The sequence below is a fragment of the Carassius auratus genome, chromosome 15, assembly GCF_003368295.1.
Source record: "Carassius auratus strain Wakin chromosome 15, ASM336829v1, whole genome shotgun sequence".
Lineage (NCBI taxonomy): Eukaryota > Metazoa > Chordata > Actinopteri > Cypriniformes > Cyprinidae > Carassius > Carassius auratus.
In genome coordinates this window covers 5,236,697-5,262,523 of record NC_039257.1, presented here as the reverse complement: position 1 = coordinate 5,262,523, position 25,827 = coordinate 5,236,697, and the positions used below count along the sequence as shown (strand labels likewise).

Sequence of the window (25,827 nt, the reverse complement as noted above, 5' to 3'; positions counted from 1 at the left end):
GTGTGCATTTACACACAATGGCACGTAAATTTGCCTTGTATGACGCCTGAAAGCACCTGCACATCGCAAAGTTGTAAGCAGAACAAAACATGTGGCCTGTCCGCTGCATGCCATTCGGTTCTAAATTAGCTTTGTTACTACCATCACTGCAAAGAAAGCTTTCAGTAAAGTCTTGAAAGCGAAAGATTAAAGACCGCTGAAATTACGTCACATTTAATTGGCGTAGAAGCAGCTGGAAACTCTTTGGCTAGGTATATATACAGTGTATATATAACAGCAGCCATCCATTATATCAATTCGGCTCTAGCTCTCACTCTCTCTCGCGCTATGACAATCTTCCCTCTCTGTTATACAAATGCCTCACTGAATGCCAGCAGTTATATCAGACTATTTCGTCAAAATATGCCTGTGCGTTTTATCCACCAGATGCCACTTAAGTGAGGTGTCAATAACATTTTAAGATAACAAAAGACTGCTGTATGTTGGAAAAGAGGAGTGTTTTTCCATTGACTCCTACACGGGAGTGCTTTATGCCATGAATGCTCCATGGTCCATTTGTCGAATTGTTTTCTTTCTTTCATTCCTTCCTTCTGCTTGCCACCCACAACCTCCGTTACATCCTCACATCTAACCTTCACTTTGTTGCTGTGATTAGTATTCACAGGGGCCGAGCAGTGGCCTGTAGAGGTGAACCGGATGCCCTTCGCCCCTCATTAGCGAGGTCATTCTCCGGAGTGGACGGCTGTGACACGGCTGTTTGCCGGTGGCCGTGAGGGAGGGCTGAGATCTCCATGAAGTGTAATGCATGTCAGAAGAGCCTTCAAAAATTTGGATACCGCATCCTGGCTCGGATCAACGCTCCTTCATTGTTATTCACTGCACCATGGAAACTTCAGGTCTGGGGCAGAAGGGAGAAAGTTCCAAAGGCTTGCACTGACAGAGCTGTTTATGATAGACCAGGCTTGGATTCGAGTCTGCACCTTCTGTGGATCTGTTTGATATGAACCGACATATCCATATAGATGAGGATGTGCCAGAGGAGAAGATCCAGCATGGTCTTTGGACTGTCAAGTAGTGTTAGCTGGAGGAGCTTTATTCAGCTGGAACCTCCTGATTTGATACATTTAAGCAGATCAAATGCATTGTAGGAGATGTAAGACAACTAAAGCAGCATGCTTGTAGAGCACTTCTGTCAATTACCCAATTTTTTGCAGCAGTGTCAGTTTGAATTCATTTAGTCATCACTCAACATTAGTCTTTAAAGTATACTCATCTACTCTACTCTATGACTGACTTACAGAGATATTACTCTTCAGATCAGTGTTCAGCTTTAAGTATGTGGCAGTTGACCGATATGTTTTTTTTTTTTTTTCAAAAGCAATATCAAATAGAGCAAGTTGGCCAATGGCCCATATGATACCAATAAATAATACTACAATCATAGCAAATGAGAAAAATATAAAAACTTTATGAAAGTTTGAGAAACATTTGCACAATATTTACTATAAAATGTACTGATTGTACCAAAAATTGTATTGAGAAGGATGTCGGTTGAAACTGACACAAGATAGAGCTATTATTTGTGCAGTCTCAAAATGGCCAAAGATCTATTGGTACTTTAGTATCGTGTAAAATTTTGCAGTCATTAATTTGTAATATATATTGATATATGGGCTATTATGCTTTCTAGAAATTGGTATATGGAACTGCTAGACGTTGAAATGTCTGCACTATTGCTGGTAGTTGGCAATTGGCGTTTTCACATTTGAAGTTTACCGGTCACATTGCCAGAAATCACATCCTCTTATTGAAAATGAATGCCTTCAGGTTGCTTTGTCACTGCAAAATGCTGTCAGTATTATGCCCTGATTGGACCATTTACATTGTCCTTGTCTCTGACTGTCCATTTCCTTTCAGCTGAACGCATATGCCATATTATTGCTGCAAAAAGACCATTTTAAAATGTCAGTCATCATAATTGTCATACTGTACGCATGTCACACTTGGTGCCCTTGTCACGTCTGTCGGCACACAGAAGTACATCCACATGAAAGCGGTTCGTAGAAGTCTCACTTGCCATTTACTCTGCAAGCTTTGCCTAATAGAACAGGCACTAGCGAATGCAGTGGAAATTATCGGTTATTTCCATTTGTGTGAAAAGGTGATGAAATTATAGTAATATGAACAGGCAAATTCTATTTGGTTAGCGAAAATTTTGCACTCTCAAATTTGGGGATGGCAGAGTGTAAGCTATTGGCAACAACTGAAGTATACCCGGTCTGGAGGCTAAGTGATTGTTATTATTCACAAGCTTTGAAGAGAGCTAGAGAGAGTGAGAGCGACAGTAAAAAAAAAAAAAAATCTATTACATTTTTTGCCTCTAAATGGAGCTTGATTAAAGTGTTAAGTAGAGAAGTGTCCCAAAAGGTACCCTTCCTGTCACTGTGGAAACGGCACGGTGCCGTGCTCCATGGGCAATCTGCCGTGCCCTCATTTCATCTGATTTGCATGCTAGAGAGAATTAGGTAATTGGCATTTATGCAGAACAAAAGAGGAGCTGCTCTCCCGGATAAAGGAGTGAGGGCTTTTCAAGTAGAACCCGATGTATGTGATGGCAGAGCTGCTTTTTTTATGCAACACTTTTGTATCTGTGTGTGTGTTTCAAGTATGATGCTGTTGCGCCTTTGGCAGTCGGGAGCAGGGAGGAAGAGCAGGGGGGTGGGTGGAATCCACCGTGCTTCCTCCAGCGAGAGAACGCCACGATTATCAGAGCCAGTTCCTGCAGAACATCTTCAAGTGTTCCAGTGCAAGCCGGATGGTTGGATGCTTCTCCGTGAGAATGCTTGAAGCAGAATTGAAAAATGGCGCAGGGGCAGTGAGGCTTGAGGAAACAGAAGGAACCTTCGGCAAATCGTTCATCCAAATATTGCACCCATGCCATTTAAATCCCAGTTATGGAGAGCCATTCCGCGGCTTCAATTATACAGAACAGTTTTCCGAGTGTGCAAGAGAAGGGTTTTGCCCCTCATTAATGGCTCCTATTAGAGCGAAGGAGAGGCGGGGGACAAAGAGAGAAAGCACGGCCAATGGTGGCTCTACTCAGAACTGCACTTGAAATCGGTTTGAACAAGCCTTATCTGGCTAAGGCAGAACCACTGGCCTGTTTACTGTGTAAACTGATCGCGGGCTTCGTCATGTTGTGAGTTGTGCGAGTCTTTATTAATTAGAGCAGCCAGCCTGTTTGAGTTCAAATAACTCTCAAAGTCATTTTTTCATCTTCTCTCTCTCTCCCTCTATCCCCCAGCTGATATCACTGTGTGACAGATGTTAAATTAGAGGCACGTCGCATTTTTGCTTCTCTGGGGAAGTGAGGGAGTTTGAGCAGAATGGATTTGAACTCCCAGAACCTCTGAATCAAAATGCTGCGAAAGGGATACGACGCGTTTCATGTTCGTAATGCCTTTAAAGGCGTATTGATCACCTCGGAAGAGTGCCAAATGTGCACATAAAGCATTTTAATTGATTGAGGCGGTAGATATAAGAAAGATTATGGAGGTTTACTCACTTTCCAGCACTACGCCTCTACATTGACTTAGTTGCTGGGCCAAAATATACTTGAATGCTGCTAGCAAAATGCAATGAGCATTATCCACATCAGTTCTTAGATGGTACGTTATACCTTTCAGGTCATTGTTATGTTGGAGCAAAGCATTTAAAGAGAAACCAGCTGATGATGTCAGTTAACATGAGTTAAAATGTTGACGTTACTAGCTAGCTACTATGGAAGCTGATAAATCCATATGATTATTGGAACCCACATTACTTTTTCTTTGGCCTACATATTGTTATTTAGTATAGCTTTTTTCATGCCACACATCAATTTAATTTTTTTGTCTTCCATTTAAAATGTTTAAAATTAGTTTGCATAAGCAAAAACATAATGCTCCATTACAGAAATTACTGTTTTCAGACAGGTTGTGCAAACACTTTCTTTTGCCCACTCAAGTAAATTTAAATGAATGCATTTAGCAGACACTTTTATCCAAAGCGACTTTCATTGTATTCAGGCTAACAATGTTTTCATGTGTTCCCTGGGCTTCGAACCCCCAACCTTGCGCTTACTAGCGCAATGCGTCCACCATTTGAGCTACAGTAGCACACAAGTACTTGAGGTCTGTAAGAGTACTGCAGAAATGTTGAATTGTCCAAGTGCTAATGCTTGTGTGCTTGCATAGAGTTTATAGTTTAGTTGCAACTGACTATTTACCAAAACCCACATAGCTTTGATAAAGCATTGCAGGGTGTATTTTAGGATGGAGGCAAAACACTCTCATTTAGTTAGTCAGCATGGCACGTGTTCTGTCAGCAAAGTCTGTATGTAAAAACGTGATGCACAGACTGTGTTTGTGTACGAGAGCTCAAAACCCATGGCGTAACTACAGAATGTGAGGACTACGGGAGGGGAGGTGGTGGGGTCCCTCTAATGTCACAGCCCAACAAAGTGGCTCTATCTGGGCCAGGGGTCACAGAGGCAGAGCCTGACGAAGGCGAGGGTCTCTGGAGTGTCGCGGTGTGCGAGCGGGGCTGGCTGAGAGTAATGGAGTGTTTCAGAGAGGTGAGGACTCACCGCTGAAAAGCAGCACCGCACTCAGAGAGGCGTTTTTTAACTGAGAAAAACACTCCCACCACAGCCAGCCCCTGCAGCAGTGCAGAGGCAGGTCACACATGGATGAACAGGGCTTTCTCTCTCGCTCTCAGTTTGTGTGTGTGTGTATGAACATGTGCTTTAGGCTCTGCAGCAGACCTGCTAGCGTGTTTCAGCCCAACCTAGAATTTCTTTTAAAATGCATTCAACCTGTGTCGCATTACTGGAGTTGAAACTGACTGTTCAGTGCTTTAGATTTGTTCAAATTGCGAGGATTGGTTAAAAGCACCTTTTTACTCACTATACTATACTTCTAGATTTACTTGTGCTTCTTAACATTTGTTTTGTATCTGCTAAGAAAGCACTTCATTTCCTAACATTGAAATGTCTAAATTGCTTTCTTGCCATCTGTTGATTACAACACTCTTGTATGTGAAACTCAAACACATTTGTGTTTAAGTCGCCCTGGATAAGAGCGTCTGCTAAATACCTTCGATGTTAATGTAATTATGTGAACAACTCAAGGTTATTGTTGTTACTGAGCCACTGGCTTTGTTTTAAGTCGTGCAGAATTTGTGAGAAGCTTTCTGCTGAAAATAACCGCCTGGGTCGAACATATGTACAGGCTTTTTTTGGTTAGCTTGAGAGAAAATGCTTCTCTGATGGCTTTAGTCCTTGAACACCACAGGTGGGATTAAACTAATCACTCAGAGAGGGCTACCATTGATCAGGGCTACTTAAGCCCTTTGGAAAATATGGCTGTCCAGACACAAAATGTCACAGAGATCTTTTTTCCACAGTGATGGAAAGTACTTCTCCGGACAGAAATGTTATGTATAGTCACATGCGCACAGCAGTGTTGATTAGTCATGTTTTGCGATGGTTGACGTGTGTGTGTGTGCGTGTACTATGGTTGGGCCGATAGACAATGCCATCGTCCATCGCTGATGACTGATAGACATCACTCTGTTTATACTGTGGAGCAGCAGCACTTACCACACGTTTTACAAGTTTAGATGTTTGTCAGTGGTGCTGAGGATCTGCAGAATCATTAGCCATCATCTCTCCTTAAGCCCTGTTCACACCAAGAATGATAACTACGGGGCAAGTTGTGGCCTAGTGGTTAGAGAGTTTGACTCCTAACCCTAAGGTTGTGGGTTCGATTCTCTGACTGAGTTGTCCTTGAGCAAGTGCACCAACTGCTCCCCGGGCGCCGCAGCATAAACGGCTGACCACTGCTCCGGGTGTGTGTTCACAGTGTGTGTGTGTTCACTGCTGTGTAAACATAACAATATTAAGAGTCCACATCAGCGAATGGTATCTTCTGTTTATTCTATGCGCACATGAATCTGCCGCTTTAAATACTCGAGCTTGTTGTAGTGTTGTAGCAGAGTTGTAGTGTGAACACTATTATTTAATATTGAGAATTATTTTTAGAACTATATCTTTATCGTTATCTTTATAGTTATCGTGCTTGGTGTGAACAGGTGGTAAGGGAAATTTTATGTACTGTAATGTAACAGGCAACTTTTAGCAATTATGTGTTTCCGGTGTCTTTCTAAATATGCATTCATGCTTTGGGCACACCCCTAAACCCCCTCCCCCAGTCCCCCAATGTCATCATCCATCACAATGTTTCACTGTAGACATCATACTAGGGTTGGGCGATGTCTACAAAATTGGCATTGGATGTACTTACACAGACACACACGCGCGCGCACACACACACACATAGTTTATCCTGCATACAAGAGACAAACATCCTGCATACAACAACAACGTCATACTGTTGTCGTTTCTCATGATGAATTTTAGATTTCTTTTTTACCCAAAAAACAAACAAACATTGTTTTAAAGATTCTTTCATGAACACTCCCTATGAAACTTGTCCAATCAAGAATTACTCTGAAACCTGCCAAATTTGTGCAATGCCTCCATAAGAAAACTCTTTATTACAAATGTGATTTTGCACTTGATGTTGATCCTGCCCATAGAGCGGCAGCAGCAGCTGGCAGCTTGTTGCTTGACAGCAGTATGGCCTCCTTCCCAAGGCAGAGTCACTTATAAGAGCCATCGTCCTAATTGCAAGTTAAATCCCTCACTTGAGGTTCAGTTATCCTCTTGCTGCCTAGTAACAATGAGAGGAAATGCTGTTTTGGTTGCACTCATCTGCAACCCCCTGGCATTCTTTACTCACTCAACAAATAAACGTCACTTTGATTTTAGTGTGTGATTATCACTATGGTTTCAACTCTTGACTGGCCAGTGGTTTGGATGTGATATTAATATTTTTTCATTCGGCTAGATTTTCCACTCAACTCCAAATGCTCATCGCCAACGACAAATGAACTCAGTAAAAAGTGAGTGATAATAAAAAAGTGATTTCCCCCCACCAGCAGGATAACACAATGCTCCGTCTTGCTCTGGGTCAATAATCCTTGCCATGCCCAGTAACTTCCTTAATCTAGCCCGAGTCTTATACGCATTGTATGTGGACGGTTAATGCTGGTACATCAATAGAGATTATATAACTCTAAAATCTTAACCAAGTGCAGTTTGGCAGGCGTGGAACAGTTTATCGACATGCTGTGGAAAAGTCACTGAAGGAGGTGGCAGCGGAGAGCCTGCCACTATCAATCAATCAATCGTCCTATTAAAGTGAAAGTGCCCTCTCCTGGAGCCATCTCGCCCATTCCGACTGCACCTTATCCCTTTTACTTTCATCCGGAGCAATCAATCTCATGCTGCATCCGCTGCTTTGCCACTGCCTTAAGGCACGGTGAATCTGGATGCTGGGATGATAGTCTATATACCTCTATGACCTGCTACAAACAAGCTCAAGCTAATAGGAAATGGGTTTGTTTTATGGAATGGATTTGTATTTTGAGGTCCATGCTAATATTTTAGAGGCTTAGTGATTGCTGCTTGTTTATTAACTTGAGGAAAGAATAATTGTTTAAAAATTGTAGCTAGGGTTGTCTGTTAGACTATGTCCTGTAGGTTTAATACTCTGTAGAAAAAAAGCTGGTAAAAACCCTCAATATGAAAACAAACCAAATAAATAAGAAACAAAATAAAACATTACATTAAAAATAAATGATTTGTGTTTTTCATGTGTATTTAAAAATTATTTTATTTTTTCATTCTACAGTATTGAATAAATACATTTGTATTGTATCAATAAAAAAATCAATGAATACACAAACACATAAGTATGCTTGTGTATCTACATTTGCATTGCATTTCATTTGCATTATTTTCATTTCATTTTTACATTTATTCAAATATTTTATTTTATTAAAAACAATTATAGTATTAGTGAAATGCCATTTTTAAATAACATTTTTAAAGATATTATTAAGCAAACACAAACCAAGAAATAATAAGTTAGGTGAATAGTTTTCTCTTTTTCTTGACAGTATTTTTTTTTAATGATTTTTTTTTTTTTTTATAATAAATTTTAGACTTCCTATTAAAACTGTTTTTTCTACTTTGCATGTTTGCACTTCCTGGAAGTGCAGAATATATGCCCTCACACTAAAGGGCAGCAGAAATGTCTGCTCTTGAGTCTGCCATAAGATTTCTCTGACAGCTCAGGTGGTGTCAGAACTGTAGTTAGAGCTCAGGAGTATACATTAGCTGTGGGATTGAGTGCTTTGAAAGTATGCCATGATGTTTGTGGACCGCAAACACAGCCTAGAGGTGTCTGGGAGCAGGCACTCATTGGTTGGGTCTCCGTGATGGGTGCATATGAATACCCTCAAGTCAAATCCCCATTTGGATGATCTTCTCGCAAGGAGATGTCATCTTGGAATAAAGAGTAAAAACATATCTATTCAGTATGTCTGTTCCCAGTCAGACCTGGCTCATGTTCCATGCCTCAGATGGTACTCCAGAGGTTGTTATCTGGGCTACGGTTTGACTCTGAGGCTATGTTCAGTATCCCGTTCACAAGACTAGACTATAGTGAGACACAAGACTATAGTGGGAGAGGAACATCAGGGTTTGATGTCAGTTGCTGGCCTGTCAATCACCTTTGCATTGCGTCAGATCACAGCTTCCGCTGGCCACCTGGGCCCTAATTACCCATAGCCAGCCAAACAGACACTTTATGTGCAATTCACTCGTTTATTGAGAAACAAGATTGTTTTCTTTCAAACCAATTTTATTTCACATGTTTTTGTGTGTTTGTGTTCATGATTATAGCTGCAGCCTCCGTGTTTGAGCACATTTGAAAAAGAACGTAGGTATTGATGTTTTCATAGACGTTTTCTCTCACAGAATACTAATGTGTGTGTGTGTGTGTGTGTGTGTGTGTGTGTGCTTTATGAAGAGTTTGGTTCCAAAATGCTATAAACCCATTTTGATTCATTTGAGTAACATTTTTTACTTTTACCAATAAAGTGGCTACCATTATTTTCTGTTTTGAACTTTCACAAAGCATCTTTAGGTTATAAAAAAAAAAAAAAAAATTCAAATCCAGATTTAGATTTTCAAAGATTTATTGTAAAAGAAAAAAACATTTTTTAAAAATGCAATAAATCCATTCAATCAATATGGAAGTTATTTTGCATATTGAAATGATGGAAATACACAACATGACAAGTTGATCCACAGACTGTATGACAGCTTCTGAATTTATTATATTAATCTTATATACAGGCACTGGACTAAAAAAAAAACATTCATCAGTCATCACCACCGTCAATGAATTCAATGGGTCAACTTGTTAATGCTATAAATTAATTACAGCAATAAAATAAAATTTCATCATGAACAAGAACATGAACATTAAATTCAATTTGTTTCTCACATTACATTTTTTTTTAATTGCTTTAAAAGATTTCTTTCTTAATTTAAGGGTTTTTCTCCTGTGTTCTCAATTGTGTTTAATATGAGCAAAAAAATATATACAGGTTTTTGTGGATATAAGAATGAGCAAATAAAGACAGATCTTTTTGGTGTACTGTCACTTTAATTTTTGTCTAAATGAAAATCACGGTGATCTGGATAGTAAAGGTCATAAATGGGATTTCCCACATCAAAGTGCTGGAAAACATTAAAGTTGATCTTGACTTAAGATACGGGCTGTGGTTGTTTGGTCTGCAATTGCGCAGACATCTTTGACAAGATGCCTGAACACACACACGGAAACACAAATGCAAACACAATCCCAGTCAGCATGCCATCGAGCACACAGATGTGGGAAGTGGCTTCTGTGAATTGAAAGTTCACTTCAGGCCCGCAGGATGGATGCTGATGCTTTTTGTTAGCTCTTCTCTTTCTCCTGAACAGATTAAACTGATGTGAAGCTCTGTCTTGCCTTGTGGAGATTATTTCACTATGAGTTCAGACATTTCAGAAGTAGAAAGGATTGCTGAAGGCCTGCCTCCAAACGATGTGGCGTGCTGATAAATTCCTCTGCTTGCGCTATACTTAATATTTCAGAGAAGGACATAAAAGTCTGATATCGTTTTATACTCCTAAATGGCATCTTGGGAGAAAATGTCTGGGGAAAAAAAGCCAGATTTATTGTGAAAACTGAAAGGAAAGGAAAATGTACAGTCGCTTTAAAAATGTATACAGCTTCCAGCGTAATGGTGTAAGTAATTTGTTAAGTGCTTATAACTCCCTTGCTAAAGTTTCGAAGATTTCGCCCCAAGCAAGCACTTAATTAGCATATTAATTTTTCAGAATCGCTTTGAGGGGCAAGCGCTCAATTTTTCCTCTCATTCCTTCTTTCACCCCTCCATCCTTAATGTGAAAATATTTTTCCATTCTGCAGACTGTTTATCAAAGCTGAAAGCTCATTGATATTCAGCGTGAGTTGGCTTGAACAGAGACAGGGAGGTGTATCGGCCTAGCCATCTCCTGGGTCCTATAAGGAGCCATGAGCAGCCGCGATCTCTCTTCATAACTGTACAATAATCTATCGACTCTGGGTTTGAGTGTAAAGCACATCAGATCATTAAGATAAAGCCCTGGAGGGGGGTATTGCTACAGTTTGGCATTAAGGAATATTGGTGTTAGTGTAGTTTGAAATTACAAAGACACGATGCGGAGGTTAGCACCAATAAATGGTTAAAAATTAAACACATGCTCAAGATTTATATACTGGCTTGCTAAATGAGGAGGCTTTTTAGAAATATCATTTTAGAATACAGTTCCAAAGGTTTGGGGGCGTCACTAAGATTTCAGTTAGTACTTTTATCCAGCAAGGATGCATTTAGTTGCTCGAACGTGACCAGTAAAGATGTTTATTATCTTGCTGAAGTTTCTGCTGTAAATTCAGCTTTGCCTTTACAGAAATAAACGTTAAATGTTACATTAAATGAATAAATTTTTTGAATAGCCTATAGGCACGTTGGTGACCTTTCGATATTGTCTGGAATAAAGAACTGTATGTCAGGTTTTCCCAGTCGTGCAGAATGCTTTTACAGATCTTGATCTCCATTAGATGGGTAGTGTGTGTGTGTATGTATGTGTTGATTATTATTAATTGTGTCATGGGAAGGTTATGCACATCTGACCTGGTCGTCAGCGCTCCCACAGTTCACATGAGCCAGCTTTGGCAGGGCTGCAGTCTGATGACCTGGGTATTTTGTAGCATTGTGACATCAGGGGCTGAGGATTTAGAGTGCTCCTATACTGGACACTCTTAAAGCTACAGTAGCTCATTTGACACAGTCAAGTGCTTTAAAATTGAATGACCAATTTAGATGCTAAAATCAATATTGAATTTAATGAATGCTTAAAGCAATCACAGTGGGCAGTAGTTTCCCGTTTCCTCCCATAGTGTTCTGAAATTCAGAAATAAAGAGCTCTTTAGTGTGTCAGCTCAGCAGTTTAGGATAGGAGGATTTCACAGAGGTACTCACAGATATCTCTTGATTTTTCATGCTACTTCCATAGATAGCCGGAGACTTTCAGAGTCAGCACAACCTTTAATAACCTGGAGGTTTGGTTTGGCTTGGCTTGAAATTGTGATTATTTTTTTTCACTAAAATAAAATTTTCAGCCCCTTATAATCTTCATTTTATAATCTGCGAGCTCGGTTTAGTTTTATAGAAATTGCTAAATGTTTGTATTAATATGAAGCTAATTGATTAGACTACCATAAATGTTATTTATGGTTATAATTTTGGAACAAAGATCATTTTGCCCCAAACAGAATGACGAGTCATTAACCTGCTTGTGTCAATCCCATTCAGCCCTTGTGGTTGAACTGCCTTGGGCTCCACTAAGTGGCTTGGGATGGATCTTCCATTGAGAGAGCCAGAGACTCATTTATGTGGCCTTGGGGGTCAGCAAAAGGCTGTTTGGCTCCGTCTTTGGCAGTCAACCTTCTGTCAGTGTGGAGATGGCTGCTGTAAGCTTGAAGGAGCCCCGCTTTGGGCTGTCACCTGCCATTTGCAGTAAGCATCTTTACCCCACTCATCTACTCAGTGTAATGGCATTGTGGTTATCAATTAGACCTCTATAAATATACACTAGAGATCGGATTGGTTCAGTTTTACCCTGGAGACAAACCTTCCGTCCCTGTCTAAAGATCTTACAGATTTTAGTTTGCACAATGTATTTCTTAATGTATTTATTGTAGTTTTTTTATTCTTGTTCTTATTTCATCACAGACTGTTTATTTATCTCCAGTGAGCTTGTTTTTTGTTTATGTTTGATATCAACATTGGTGACAAAGATTATGAAAATTCTATAGTATCAACTATTTTAATATCATAAAAACCATATTTAAAGAAAAAAAAAAAACAATATTGTGATATATTGTTATCGTGATAAAATGACTGATATCGTGATAGAAAGTTTTGGTCTTATCGCCCACCCCTACTGACAACATTTAAAAATTCATCATTCATCATTCATAAAATATCAGCTAGTGTCATTCATTTAATATTGCATGCTAATTTACCCTATTTTTTTACATTTTAGGTTATCTTTGGTTATCTTAGTCTTTTTTTTTGTTTGTTTGCATTTCAAAGAGGAAAGAAAGTCCTACAGATTTCTGATGAAGGTTGGAAGTAGTGTAAATGGCAGATTTTTTTAATTAACTTTTTTCTCTTTAAGATTAGAGGTTTGTTCAAATCTCAAATCCCATGTATGCACATCAGTATTAGCAATGCTTATCATAACAAATCCCACTAATTAGAAAGTAAGACTAATTTGGAATGTTACATATGCATTTTTGTGTGAATATATAGACATCTTCAGTAGATAAATCTCTTATTTTTGTCCTTGAGACAGAAAAAGAAGAGTTTTTGATATTGCATCAAATAAGTCTTGTCTGGTGGGTTTTCGGGCAGGGAAGTGGGGCTGTGCATCCACAGTTTTTGCCAACGTTACTAATCAGTTATTCTCAGCTTTTGGTCAAGCCGCTGCCTCGCCTGTCAATCAGGGTTAGCTGCCGGCGCAGAGGCAGGAGCTGTTTGGCCCAGTAGATTTGAATGTCGACATTAAAATTCCACATTGCAAAATTGTGTACAAATTGGAGCTTGGCGGCCTAAATTTAGACGCAACTGAATAGAATGTGGCAAGTGCACTGGATTCTGTCAGTCAAGGAAGTTTCGATGCCTCGCATTAAACAAGACCCGCCTAGTTGTCACCGTTTCCTGACCAACTTTGGAATCTGTCTGCAAGCCTGTTTGCCTGGAGTGTGTGTTTCGGTGGAAGGGCAAGGAGACGGCAATCAGTGATGAATATGTGATTTGAGATGATGAAGAGGTCTGGGAGGAGGGAGGAGGAGAAGGAGGATGAGGAGGGGGTCTCATTATCTCACTCTAATCAGGGTACATCCAGCCAGGCAAAGAGGACTGATTAAAAAAAGACTCCATGTCACAATACAAGAGCATCGTTTGGCTGGGGCTTATGGGCTTATTGTGAGTGAGGACCAATGTTAGTCAACCGCAATCAACAGCAAGAGGCCACTACACAGTTCATCAGAGACCCTGAGTAAACAAATAAAAGCGCAGCATGGGCCTCTCTGCAGACCGTTCGATCCCAGACAGGAGAATTCTGGGAAGGGGAACTCTGCAGGAAGCGCGACAGGTGTTTTAAGAGCTTGATCACCTATCTCCGTTCCTCAGTTTCTGTTCTTTGTTAAACTCCACGTAACCTCCATCAAGTCATCTGTCAAACAGCTCTCTCCCCCTCGCCCCCCCTCCACTCTGTCGGAATATAACTTGATTTGCTATGTCTGTATCCCTGCGATTGTCCTGCGCTTTGATAAGGATCCATGTTTTCAGGGAGGGTTTGGCTGCGCCGCATCTAATGAAAGATCTTAATTAGATCCATTTGTGCCCAAAGGAGAGTAGATGCAATATTAAATTGTCACTCCTATCACATTCCTCCAATTTAGGCTGCAGGATACGTCTCGATCCATTTTATTTTGCCACAGATAAATGGTGAACTTTGCTGTCACTACTACCTCCTGCATTTCCCCTCTCATCTTCAACAGAGATTGAGAGACTCGTTCCTCAGGAAGGAAAACATCTTCCTCTTTGCTATGTATTATAAAGCATTAGAGAAATACTCATTTGCTTTCAAATTTCTCTCTTTTTGGAGCACATAAAATTGTGTCCGTCTTTATTGTGTCCAAATTGAAGCCTTCCTGATAGTCTTGCTCTTTTAAGTATCAGCAAAATTCAGACAAGCCTCGTTTCCTTGAATGTGCCTTTTTTTAAATTGGCCATAGTAAATTTAACTTTGAAATATTTAAGTTGACTTTCCAAAGGCAAGGAGTAACACTTTTTTTTTTATTATTATATTTTACAACCAAAATAAAAGTTTTTTTTTTTTTTTTTTACATAACCTGTGCACTGTGCATATTTATATATAAATACAGACAAATGCATGTATATATTTAAGATTTTTTATATGAATAATATTTAAATATATATAAATCACATTAATAGAAATATATACATGTAAGTAGATGTAAATATTTTCTAAATATATACTGTATGTGTGTGTATTTACATATACAAAATAAACATACTCAATATACACACACATATTATGTAAACAAAAACTTATTTTGGATGAGATTAATCACAATTAATCATTCGACAGAACTACATTTTATCATAATATATTTTTTTATAATCACAAACTGCAAAATTGGCTGTACTATTATTTATTTGTCCAAATTAGCAATTTAATCCATGTAAACATTTTCTGATAATTCCAATATACTGTCCAATATACTTTGCATTAGTCTGCAAACATCAAGCGGAGGCTCACGTAGTCATTGGCTGCACTAGTCTCAGCACTGGTAGAAACCTGCAGCACGACTTGCATCTAGAAACATTCTGGCAGCTGACATTCCCCCTCGCTGGAGGAAAGCAAGAAATGTTCTCTAGGCATGCCGAGTCGCATCAAGCAATGCTGGTGGAAGATGACAGGGCCTGAAACAGCAACATCAGCAGCCTACTAAGAGCAACAAACTCAGCTGCTCTGCATAAATTTTATACACACAGTATCTCTAAACACACTGCTTATACTCTATCACACCTAGTGCCGCTGTATTCTTATATCTCAGCTCTCCTGCAAGACATGCTCTTTCATATTCATAGATTTTCACGGTTGAATTTTAAGGTCCTGCGATAGCAAAAGTTTCTCCGATATGTCATCACTTCGCCAGACATTTCCCCATCCCTCCACAAGGTCCATTTCTTTAAATATTTTTCCCTAGAATATACTCACACCTCATAACTTTTTTTCTTTCTTCACCATTCTAATTGGTCTGAAACATCTTTTCTTATGTCAAAAATGTTAGATGCCCACCCCCCCCCCCCAACCCATAGTGTCTGAAATAGTGTTTTCGAATTTGAAGATTTTTGAGAGGGCGCAGATGGAGGTATGAGAGTTGGGGGAACACTGGAAGATATTTGTAACAGAAATCTCATAGTTTATACCAGTTGAGGTTAGCTTGGTATCTCTCCCTCATGACTTGCACATTATTCCCATGAATACCTTACAGTACTGTGTCATGTCAACAGCTGCAAAGAGAAGCAAGGACAAGCTAGAGACGCTCAGGAAGGACAAGTCCCATAATAAAGGCTTGTCTGGCAGGCTATCTGCTTTTTCTATCTAAGCGGAGGCTAATCAAATTGCACGTTTGGTAGCCTGTTGTCTGTTTTTAATGATTATTTCTTTCAAGCCTTCAGGGTCATGAAGCCAAAAGAATCAAAACAGCGCAATAGACATGCTTCCTGTCATCGTCTTGGTCATTATTACGTCCAAGCCAGCACTCTGAATTTTAATGGGTTAGCCGAGCTAACAGCACAGTGTGTTTGCGAGGCATATCTGCTCGTCGAATCCCAAGAGAGGTGTGCGAGAGATGGAGCACGGAAAGAGCAAAGGCCTGCTGTTTTCTCTTGTCACCATGGAGAGAAATGGACAGAGTAATTGCGTTGTTCCAGAGCCTGAGGAATCCCATCAGCCAGGAGCTGGTGCTGTCAGAGAACATAAAGATGCCACTAAAAACTTAACTCTCCACTGACATGTTGGGTGGCTTGGGCCTGCACAAAACGACAGGGGAAAAGACAGACAGATTAACCATGGTAGGGTGCAGATGAGAGTGGAAAATGCTTCGGAGAGGGTTTGGGAAAAAGCCAGCTGAGATGAGGGCTGAGCGTGTCTGTTGCCAAGATTGTGTATGATGGATGTGAATGAAGTCGAAATAAATGCTCAGGGTTGCTTAATTCTTTCGCCATCTACCTCACTCTGGGAAATTCTGGGGGTTTGCTAAATGAAGCTTATTTTCTCTTTTATTGTCAGTAAATGCAGCTTTTTGGCCCATTTTTATAGATTGAGGCAATAAGGATTAGTTAATCTCTGCTCATAGGCAGAGCATGTTCCCCTAGCCATGGAGACTTAGAGCAAAAATGCCCCCTGCATAAACAAATTAAATCTGTTACCTCTGTTGCTAACAAAGTGAAAATGAACAGACAGTGTGGATTGTGACATCAAATTAATATCTGCTCATGTTGCACCGCATTTCATTTTAGGCATTTTTACAGTGTTGCGCATTTTAACCAATCACACACCATTCTGTTGAGCTTAGGAATTCAATGACTAATTATCCTAATTATCGGTTTCTAATGTTTTTATTAAATTGTAATCATGTTAAATACAAATTCAGCCCCATTAAACATATGTGACCCTGGACCACAAAACCAGTCTTTTTTTTCAAAATGTAGATTTATGTAACATATGAAAGCTGAATAAAGAAGCTTTCCATTGATGCTGGTTTATTATGATATTTGGCTGAGATACAACTATTTGAAAATCTGGAATCTGAGGGAGCAAAAAAATCTAAATATTGAGAAAATCGCCTTTAAAGTTGTCCAAGGTAATTATTAGCTATGCATATTATTAATCAAAAAGTTTTGATATATTTAAGGTATGAAAAAAAAAAAAAAAAATTATCTTCATAGAACATTGCTTAATATCCTAATGATTTTTGTCATAGAAGAAAAATCTTTAATTTTGACCCATAGAATGTTTTTTCTGACTATTGCTACAAATATACCCCAGCAATATAGCCCTGGTTCTTGCCTAAAAAGATGGTTTTATGATGCTTAATACATCTGGCTGCTTTTAGCCTTACCCTGGAGTTGGTTCGCTGTTGGAAAAACAAGGTAATGCTAGCTTCATGTAGTTTAGAAACATTTTAGCTGGTTTTTGGCTGATCTAATGTAGTTTTCCAACTCTAACCAGCTTGACTAGCAGTGTTCCATAAAATTGAAGAATTGTCTGCCTATAAAATATACGTAATTATCCTATATCTTAAATCCAAAAGGTTGGTCAGATTGGAACATTTGTCTCCAGCATGAGCTTCATAACACGTAGGGATTTATCTGTTGCATCACTGCTCTGACAATAAGCACACATTTAATAGAAATCCACACGGGTCTAAAAGAAGCGGGAATTTGACAAGTTTCTTTTCTGTTAACTTCAAAAAGGGCTTAACATTGCCTGAGGAGCTCTCTCGTTAGCCGTTATCATTGCCCTTTATGATAGGTGGGCTATTTGATCTCAGTGCGCCAGCTCTCAGCACAATTAACGTTGCTGCATGAAGAGAAGTTGGGTCTCGGCGCTCCATACATCTCTTCAGCAGGGAGAGTTAATTGTGTTTTGAAAAATGGGTCTGGTTGCATGACCGCGACCTCTACTACTGTCTGTTCTCACCGGTTTGGGATCCTGCCCGGCTCGGAGACTTGCAACTTTCTGACACGTTTTGTTTGTAACTCAATTAAAGCGTATTTTGAAGGTTTATTCCGTGCAGCACACTCTGCATGCTTTTTCCAAGAACTGTCCTCTGAAACATTCCTGTTCCAATTCCTTAAATGGACAGGGGGATTGCGTGTTGGGTCTACGCAACACAAGAAAAACACCATTCGCAGCTCAGGTGTCTGTGTTAGTGTGAAACCAAAAAGTGTCAAGTCTGTAGTGTTGTGAGAGAAGGGACAGGTAATGCAAGCAACATTGGACATCACAAGCTAGGTGTTGCCCATTCCCCAAGCACACTATCACACACTCAACAAATTACACAGTACCTCCTCTTCAATCTCCTTGTGGGACATAAAACCCACATACGGTCATCTCCAAGTTTCCTCTTTTCCAGATCTGAGCTTCCTCTTTGTCTCATGTACGTTTGAAGTCCTCTGAAGTGCTTTCACATGGGCCTAATCTCTTGCCTTCTCTTCTCTTCTTTTGCAGATGGTCACAAGAACAAAGAAAATATTTGTAGGTGGATTATCAGCTAACACAGTAGTTGAAGATGTGAAGCAGTATTTTGAACAGTTTGGCAAGGTAAGATCTCATTTTCCTTTTTCTCTTTGGCTAATTTTATGGAGAGATGTTTGGATATGATGAGAAACGCTGTCCTTCAAGGACCTTTTTCAAGACTTCCAAACAGGCCATTTAAGATGTGACCATATTGAGTCGAGGGACCAGTGTTTGCTTGGTCTCTGTTGTCCACTGGTTGTAGTAGCCAGGACCTTATGCTAAAAGCTGTTGCGTGTAATCGGTCTAAATATTTATATATTATATGGGTATATTTTTGCCCATTTAGCTAACATATTCTTTAATATAGAAATAACATCTCTTTCTACTAATGCTGTCATTTATACAGGGCAATATTTCAGACATTCAAACAGATAACATCTTTCTAAATGAAAAGAACTGACTCATAAGAGTCATTTGTTTTGGGAATCAAGTTACATTGTTAATGTTGTATGGTTTTGAGTAACTAAAAATAACTGAATAACATAAGGCCACATCTACATGTACGCAAGTATTTTTTTAAACAGAGTTTTTCCTTCTTCCATTTAAAAAAAATAAATAAATCTTTGTCCACATGGAAACGAAAATGCATGCTATGATGCACTGTCAAGAGCATGCCAAGCCAACAGGTGGCGATATAATCTCAAATGTAAACCATGCTGGCCAATCAGAAGCCTGAAAAAGTTTCCAGTAGGCGGGGATAACAGTCCTGGCTCAGATGTCACATGCCAAAAACACCGGTTTCGCTGATAACACTGCAACCAGCGTTTTTGAAACTCTTCACCCTGGCAGGCATTTTCAAAAATGTTAGGTTTCAGTAACCTGGCGCTGCCTTTGGGTGTAGATGAATGGCCAAACTGCATAGAAAAAGCTGCAGTTATAACTGCGTTTCGTGTGGTTATCAAAAACTTAAGATTTTGATATGATTTTGGACTGGACTTATGAATCAATATCTGTAAACTCTGAAAAAGTATCTGAAAATCACAATTTTAACCTGACATGTCTTTTAAGCCTGATATCTAATTTACCATACACATGCAGAAGATTGATAATCAACCCATATGTGTATGTATATATTTAACCCATCCATTTAACCCATCCAAGTGCACACACACACACACACATCAGTGAGAAGTGAACACACCGTAAACACACACCCAGAGCAGTGGGCAGCTATATCCAGTGCGCGGGGAGCAACTGGGGGACAGTGCCTTGCTCAAGGGTACTTCAGCCATGGATATTGAGGGTGGAAGAGAGTACTGTTCATTCACGTCCCCACCTACAACTCCTGCCAGCACCCCCAGGTGTGGGTGTTTGTGTGTTTATATAAATATATAATTTTATGGATGGAGCGGTTCACTGAAATAAAACAAAACGGACCGTTCAGATCTCTACACATGGTTCGGCACGTGTTGGGACCGCGGTTTAACTTAAATCTCACAAAGCATCTGTAATATGGTTTGCTATAAATAACAAGTAAAACAAACAGGGTTCAGCTAATGTATGTTTCTTTTGATGCATGCACATTCTGGCTTCCCAGACATTACAGCGATGGAGAAGAAAAACAAAAACAAATAAATACTTTGACAAACCATGCACTCTTGTTCAATGCGAATGGCATATGCTGAAATATGAGTAGCCATTTATTCCATCATCACCCGGGTGGTGATAGCAGGCGCTTTCGCTTAAAAAAACCTGTGGTGTAATTAGGGGTGAACGTAGTGAAAACTTACTGTATGCTACAGTATAGATGGGGAATCGATTGCTCCCCCATTATATTTTGTAAACCTTATTTAGAACTGTACAGATGCTGATATTATGTATTGATAAATACCTTGTTCTCTGTTTCTCGCTTTTCACCACTGTGGTTTGCGGATTGAAAAAGAATGCTATGAAAGATGGGAGGAGCCAATCGAAATCTGCCACAATTTTCACATGAAATATAAAGGGTAATATAAATTTGTGTAGTTTATGGAACTATAGCCCCCCTAAAAATGGCCTAGTGACACCCATGCTGTGTGATATGACTTTGAGTAAGTTCGAGGTCTCTCTCTATTTCAGACTCTGTATAAATACCTAGCTCCATTTGTTTGTAATCAGTTGTGTCTGAGTGGACCTAACACACACTTGACTTGATTGAAGTGCTCAATTATGCAGATGTTTTACTTGCCCTGTGCTGTACGTCTTGCCCTGGGGGTGTTTTGACCAGCGCCAGCGCTGGCAGTAGACAACCGCTAAATCATTGTGATTAAAGGAACGGTGAAGGATTTGTGGCTTCTTAGGTCACAAGACTATATTAGTCTTACTACAGACTGGTTTATTGAGGCATACTTGTCTGCCGTCTTTATGTAAAGCTGTAGATCGTTACTTTGAATGGGCAGAGTGATCCAATAACGCTAAAGACCTCAGCACTCAGTGTCTCATTGTTTATAAGTTGCGAAGTCTAATGAAATGTCTGTCTCTTAAGACAAGAAAATTACAAATTGACCGTCAGTTGGATGCACACACTTGTGAGTAAAGGCGAAACGAGCTTTCAAAGTGAAGTGAGTTGTTAGAAGATTGGATTTGCTGCAAACTCTTGATGACTCTGCAAGTCAGCCCACCTGGAGGTTTTGCCACACTGTGGTGTCAGTTGAGCTTATACCTGGAGGTTTGTATGTGTGTGTGTGCGTGTGCATGGGGGCGTGTGTGTAGGCCAATTAACAGTGTCTACTGGCGAGCAGTGTGTAGTGAAAGAACGAGGGTCCTGGGAGGAGAGCAGGTGGCATGGGGCAGCAGGGTCACAGGATCTGTCTCCTTAGAAGCTGTGTTCTTCCTGAGAGCTTTTTCTGTGCTATGACAGCTTACACACTCACTTACACCCACACACCCACACTTAAGCAGCACTAAGGGGCATTTATTGCACAACACTGCAGAATTAAAATTTTAAAAGCTTTTCCACAAAGGCTCGTGCTAATGCGGCATGTTGCCTTCTTACTTTTAGAAGAAGGCATGCCTAAATAATTTCACTTGTTTACTCTGAAACAATTTATATGTGTATAGACAACAGACTTGGCATGGTTTGATTATAAATCTCGGCAAGATATTTTGTACATTCTACGTGATGAGAACGTAAAAAGCTGCCTCGCTCCCCGCATAAACCTTCATTTGCCCTAATTACATAGGGTGGCTTAGTATGCTTAGTCATAGGTTTATTGTAATCGGCTTGGAGTAGATCTCCAAACAAAGTACACTTATTCTGCTAAGTTGAAACAACTCCTGTTTACTTAATTACCACCCTCCCCACTCCCTCTCTCTCTCTACCTCTTTCACTCTAGTGTTCGCTGTGCTGATATGGCCAGGCTTTAGTTTCATCAGGCCTGAGAGTTGTTTCCAAGCCAGTGCTCTTCCACAATCAGGCCTTTATGCCTCCTCTGTCCTGGTTCCCGTATCGGCCTGGGTGAGAGCCAACTTCTACCATTTCAGGGACAAGGCTTTACCCTTCTCCAGCCTTGATAGACCGTTTGTCCAGCATTTGTAACATACAGTATAATTTAATGTAAAATAATATTAATTAATGCTAGTTTTCTAATCCACATGGCCTTGGTTAGGTCAGCAGGAAAGATATTTTGTTTTAAAAGCAGAGAAAATTAACACATTTTACTTTAAAGTAGTTGGCATTACCGGTACGTACACTAATAAATTATTAACAGTAAGACCGGGGAAATTTATTAAGAATGTAAATAAGGTAAATTTTTGTTTCATGATGTGTTTAAAAGTGAGGCATCCAACAGAAAATCATCTGGTTGAATTTGAAAATCAGTGTTCATTCTTCACAAAGCATAATTTTCTCCACCGAGCAACTTGCTCTCTATTTTTTGACATGGAGCACGTTTTCACATGTTTTTTCTGTGGTGGTTTTGACTCATGAAGGCTCACATTGAAGGCTGGATGAATTAAACCATAATCACAAGTTTGGTGACAGACTGTGTATTGTCATGTTTCTGTAATGAAATGTCAGTTTTCTCTTTCTCTCATCTTCAATATTCAGGACAGGACAGTGGGCTGCTTGTAATGACCGCATCCCGAGCACTCACTGTTAGTTAATTTAGCATACCTGGTGAACCGCTAACATTTAATAACGGCATTCGATTTACCTCAGGCTTGGGTAATAAAACAGTGCACTGCTCTATTTGCAAGCCTCGCTGCATCACTGAGCCCTTAAAGTCTGATTTAATAAGCTTGTTTAATGAGAGGTGTTTGTGGATTCAGTGTGAAGAGTTTATTTCAGATGCATTTTCCTCATGTACACAGTGAGATTGTGGAAATATGACAGCGGATCAGCAGTGAGAGTAATGGCGGCCTTCCAAAGTTGTCTTAAAGAGGCATCGTCTTCCTCTCAAGGTTAGTTCCTGTACACTCAGGGTATTTTTCCTCGCCGTTGGCCTTTAGCGTCATCATCTCAGGGTTTATACTTGACGCTGTGTAAAGCTGCTTTAAGACAATCTCTATTGTTAAAAGCACTGTATGAATGGAGTGTATTGGATCAAAAGGTTAAAGTGACTGTGCATAAGCAAATAATAAAGATTAGCAAAAGTCTGAATGGACTGCATGGAAAAAGGGGTCAGATTTAACACCACACCGTGGCTCATGCTATATGTAACGCTTGCGTTCAGTGAATTTCCACTTCCTTGATTTAGCGTGGAGTATTTTCAGAGTGTGCTGCTTCAGCTTTGTGAGAATTTCATGGTTTATTTTCTTTTAATGTCTTAGCAGGAACTTCATTGTCTGGGCAGAGATGTGTTATTTCTTATCAACAGGCACTTTGGACTGCTTTTACTCCGTAAGACTGGCCAGGGAAGTGTCCTCTATTCACTCTGAGGGTTAGCAGTAAATCCCTGCGGACTTCTATGGAGCCTGTAGCCCTTAAATGTTCTCCACACATCAGTGGCCTCGCACAAGTGGGAAGTCACTAACAAAAGGTAGAAATTCTTAAGGGCGGCTGAAATACTCAATCACTGGCTCCCCGCTCTCCAGTGCCCTCTGGAGTGAAGGGAGAAAACAAATGAGGAGCTAGTGAGGGATGAAAAGGGAAGGTGAGGAAAAGAAGCAGCTTTTGAACTGGCTGGGATTAGTTTTAAGATGATGCGCTCTCTCCAGACTCCTCCCTCCCTCTGCTCCCATCCTCCTAACATCCTTGGCTGTCGGAGCCCACACCTGTATTTGTTTCGCCACTGAGTCTTTAACAAGGTCTCAAAATGACTTTCACAGCGCTTGTGTTAACCAGTGAAACCAAATCTTCTTGTGAAGATTGAAAACACAATTGATTTTGGGGCAGGGCTGAGGTCGCTGCCCAGACCTTTCTCTCTTTCGACCTCTGTATGCTCTCTCATCTCTATCCTTCTTTAATTCAGTTTTTTTTTTTCTTTGTTTTTGTTTGGCGGGACACACATCCAAAATGTGTTCTGATCTGTTCTTTTAATCAAAATGTCGCCTCACATTTCAAAACTCCTCTCCAAGGAAGTCTGTCTTGCTCCAGTTTTATTTCACCAGAATGCATGATTAGATAATTGTGTATTATTTTTAAAAATAGCATAATGTGTGCGTGTATAGAAATTACCGTGTTTTCCGGACTATAAGTCACACTTTTTTTCATAGTTTGGCTGGTCCTGCGACTTATAGTCAGGTGCGACTTATTTATCAAAATTAATTTGACATGAACTGAGAGAAATGAACTAAGAGAAAACATTACCGTCTACAGCTGCGAGAGGGTGCTCTATGCTGCTCAGTGTTCCTGCAGCCTACCACTGAGCAACATAGAGCACCCTCTCGCAGCTGTAGATGGTAATGTTTTCTCTTGGTGCTTGGTTCTAAATAAATGCGACTTATAGTCCAGTGCGACTTATATGTTTTTTTTCCTCGTCATGACGTATTTTTGGACTGGTGCGACTTATAGTCCGAAAAATACGGTGTGTATTTGGTATATGAATTAGTCACATGTAGCAATCACCAATAACAATTTAATCCAGTACTAGACCATTTAAAACTGTTGTTATTTATAACAGTGAATTATACATTAACTTTCATGAATGAATAAATTAATGATTGAGTCCTTCATTTTAATGTTAAGTGGTACTCCTTGCCCTTCATGTAAAAAAAAAAATGTCCCCATAAGAATGATGTAATTACATCATCTGCCAGTAGGGGTGAACAACCTGTTGCTAACCAGCCAAGATTTGACCCCCTAGTTTCCTGGTCCTCTTTCTCAACCTCCCTGATGTTTAAGGTGTTCTAATTGTGCATGAATACCATTGTACGCTTTTATACTTAAGAAAAAAAAAAAAAAGCTTAAAATATCTTCTTTCGTGGCAGAATGCACTAGGGATCTGTCTTTTAACAGTTGGTGTGTAAATGATCTTTAAAACATTTTGCTGAAGGAAAAATAAACGCAGGGTACCCAGTAGATTTCCCCTCAGTTGTCGGGGCAGCTCAGAAGCTTTCAACCCAGCGACTCGCTCACGGTTACGGGCTCTAAAGCACAGGCACCAAAATCTAGCTTAGCGGGACTGTTTGAAAGAAAAATGAGACCAATGATTTAACACTTTCCCTGACCTTTGTTTGCTCTAAGTATTGGCAGTATTTCTAGGAGTCAAGGGGGATGATTTTAAAATGCCCACAGGAGAATTGGATGTTAAACTGCTTCTTGGCAATGATTTCCATTTTGATTCTGCTTTTTTCCTTCTCGTCTCCTTCAGTCTGTAGCTCGGCAGTACATCTTGTTGTTCAGGACCTCCCCAGAGTACATCATTTATAACCTTGCGGTGATGGATTGGCCTTAGTTTAGCTGCCTTGTATGCACCAGAAGGCCCCTGTGCTTTTACCTTATACCCATCAGAGCACTAGTTTTCGTCTTTGATGGCATTATTTACCTGGCCATCTTCAAATCACGTCGTCCAACGGAAAGAGCTTGACCACATTTGGCTAACTTAATCACTCTAATCACTCTCTGTTAATTGCTTTTTCCTCGTCAAAGTCCCTGTGCTCTAAGATGATTTAGAGGGCATGAAAGCTGGAATCAAGGTCTTGTAGATGTCGTCAGAGCTGTGGCGATGCCTTGTTGCATCATACAGGCTGACTTTATCCGTGACCCTTAAAACGGAAGCGTGTTTTATGGATTTAGATTATCTGTGGCAGATGGTTTGCTAACTTTAAAGTGCATATTTGAGCTATGGTGAAGCTTTATGTTGGGGATAACATTTAAGCTATATTTAATTAGTGTTTGGGTTTTGATTAAGATGTGTTTAAGCTTAAGGTTTGCAAATAGCATTACACTGTTGACATTATTGTCTGTAATAAGATTGTTTTAGTATTGAATAAGTTTGCAGTCATTTTACGTTTATGCA

At 39.8% G+C, this 25,827-nt stretch overlaps 1 pseudogene; it reads left to right on the top strand.

The window, feature by feature from the left end:
* The window catches only part of LOC113114809 (RNA-binding protein Musashi homolog 2-like), a 244,357-nt pseudogene that overhangs the window by 46,919 nt on the left and 171,611 nt on the right, over window positions 1–25,827 (top strand).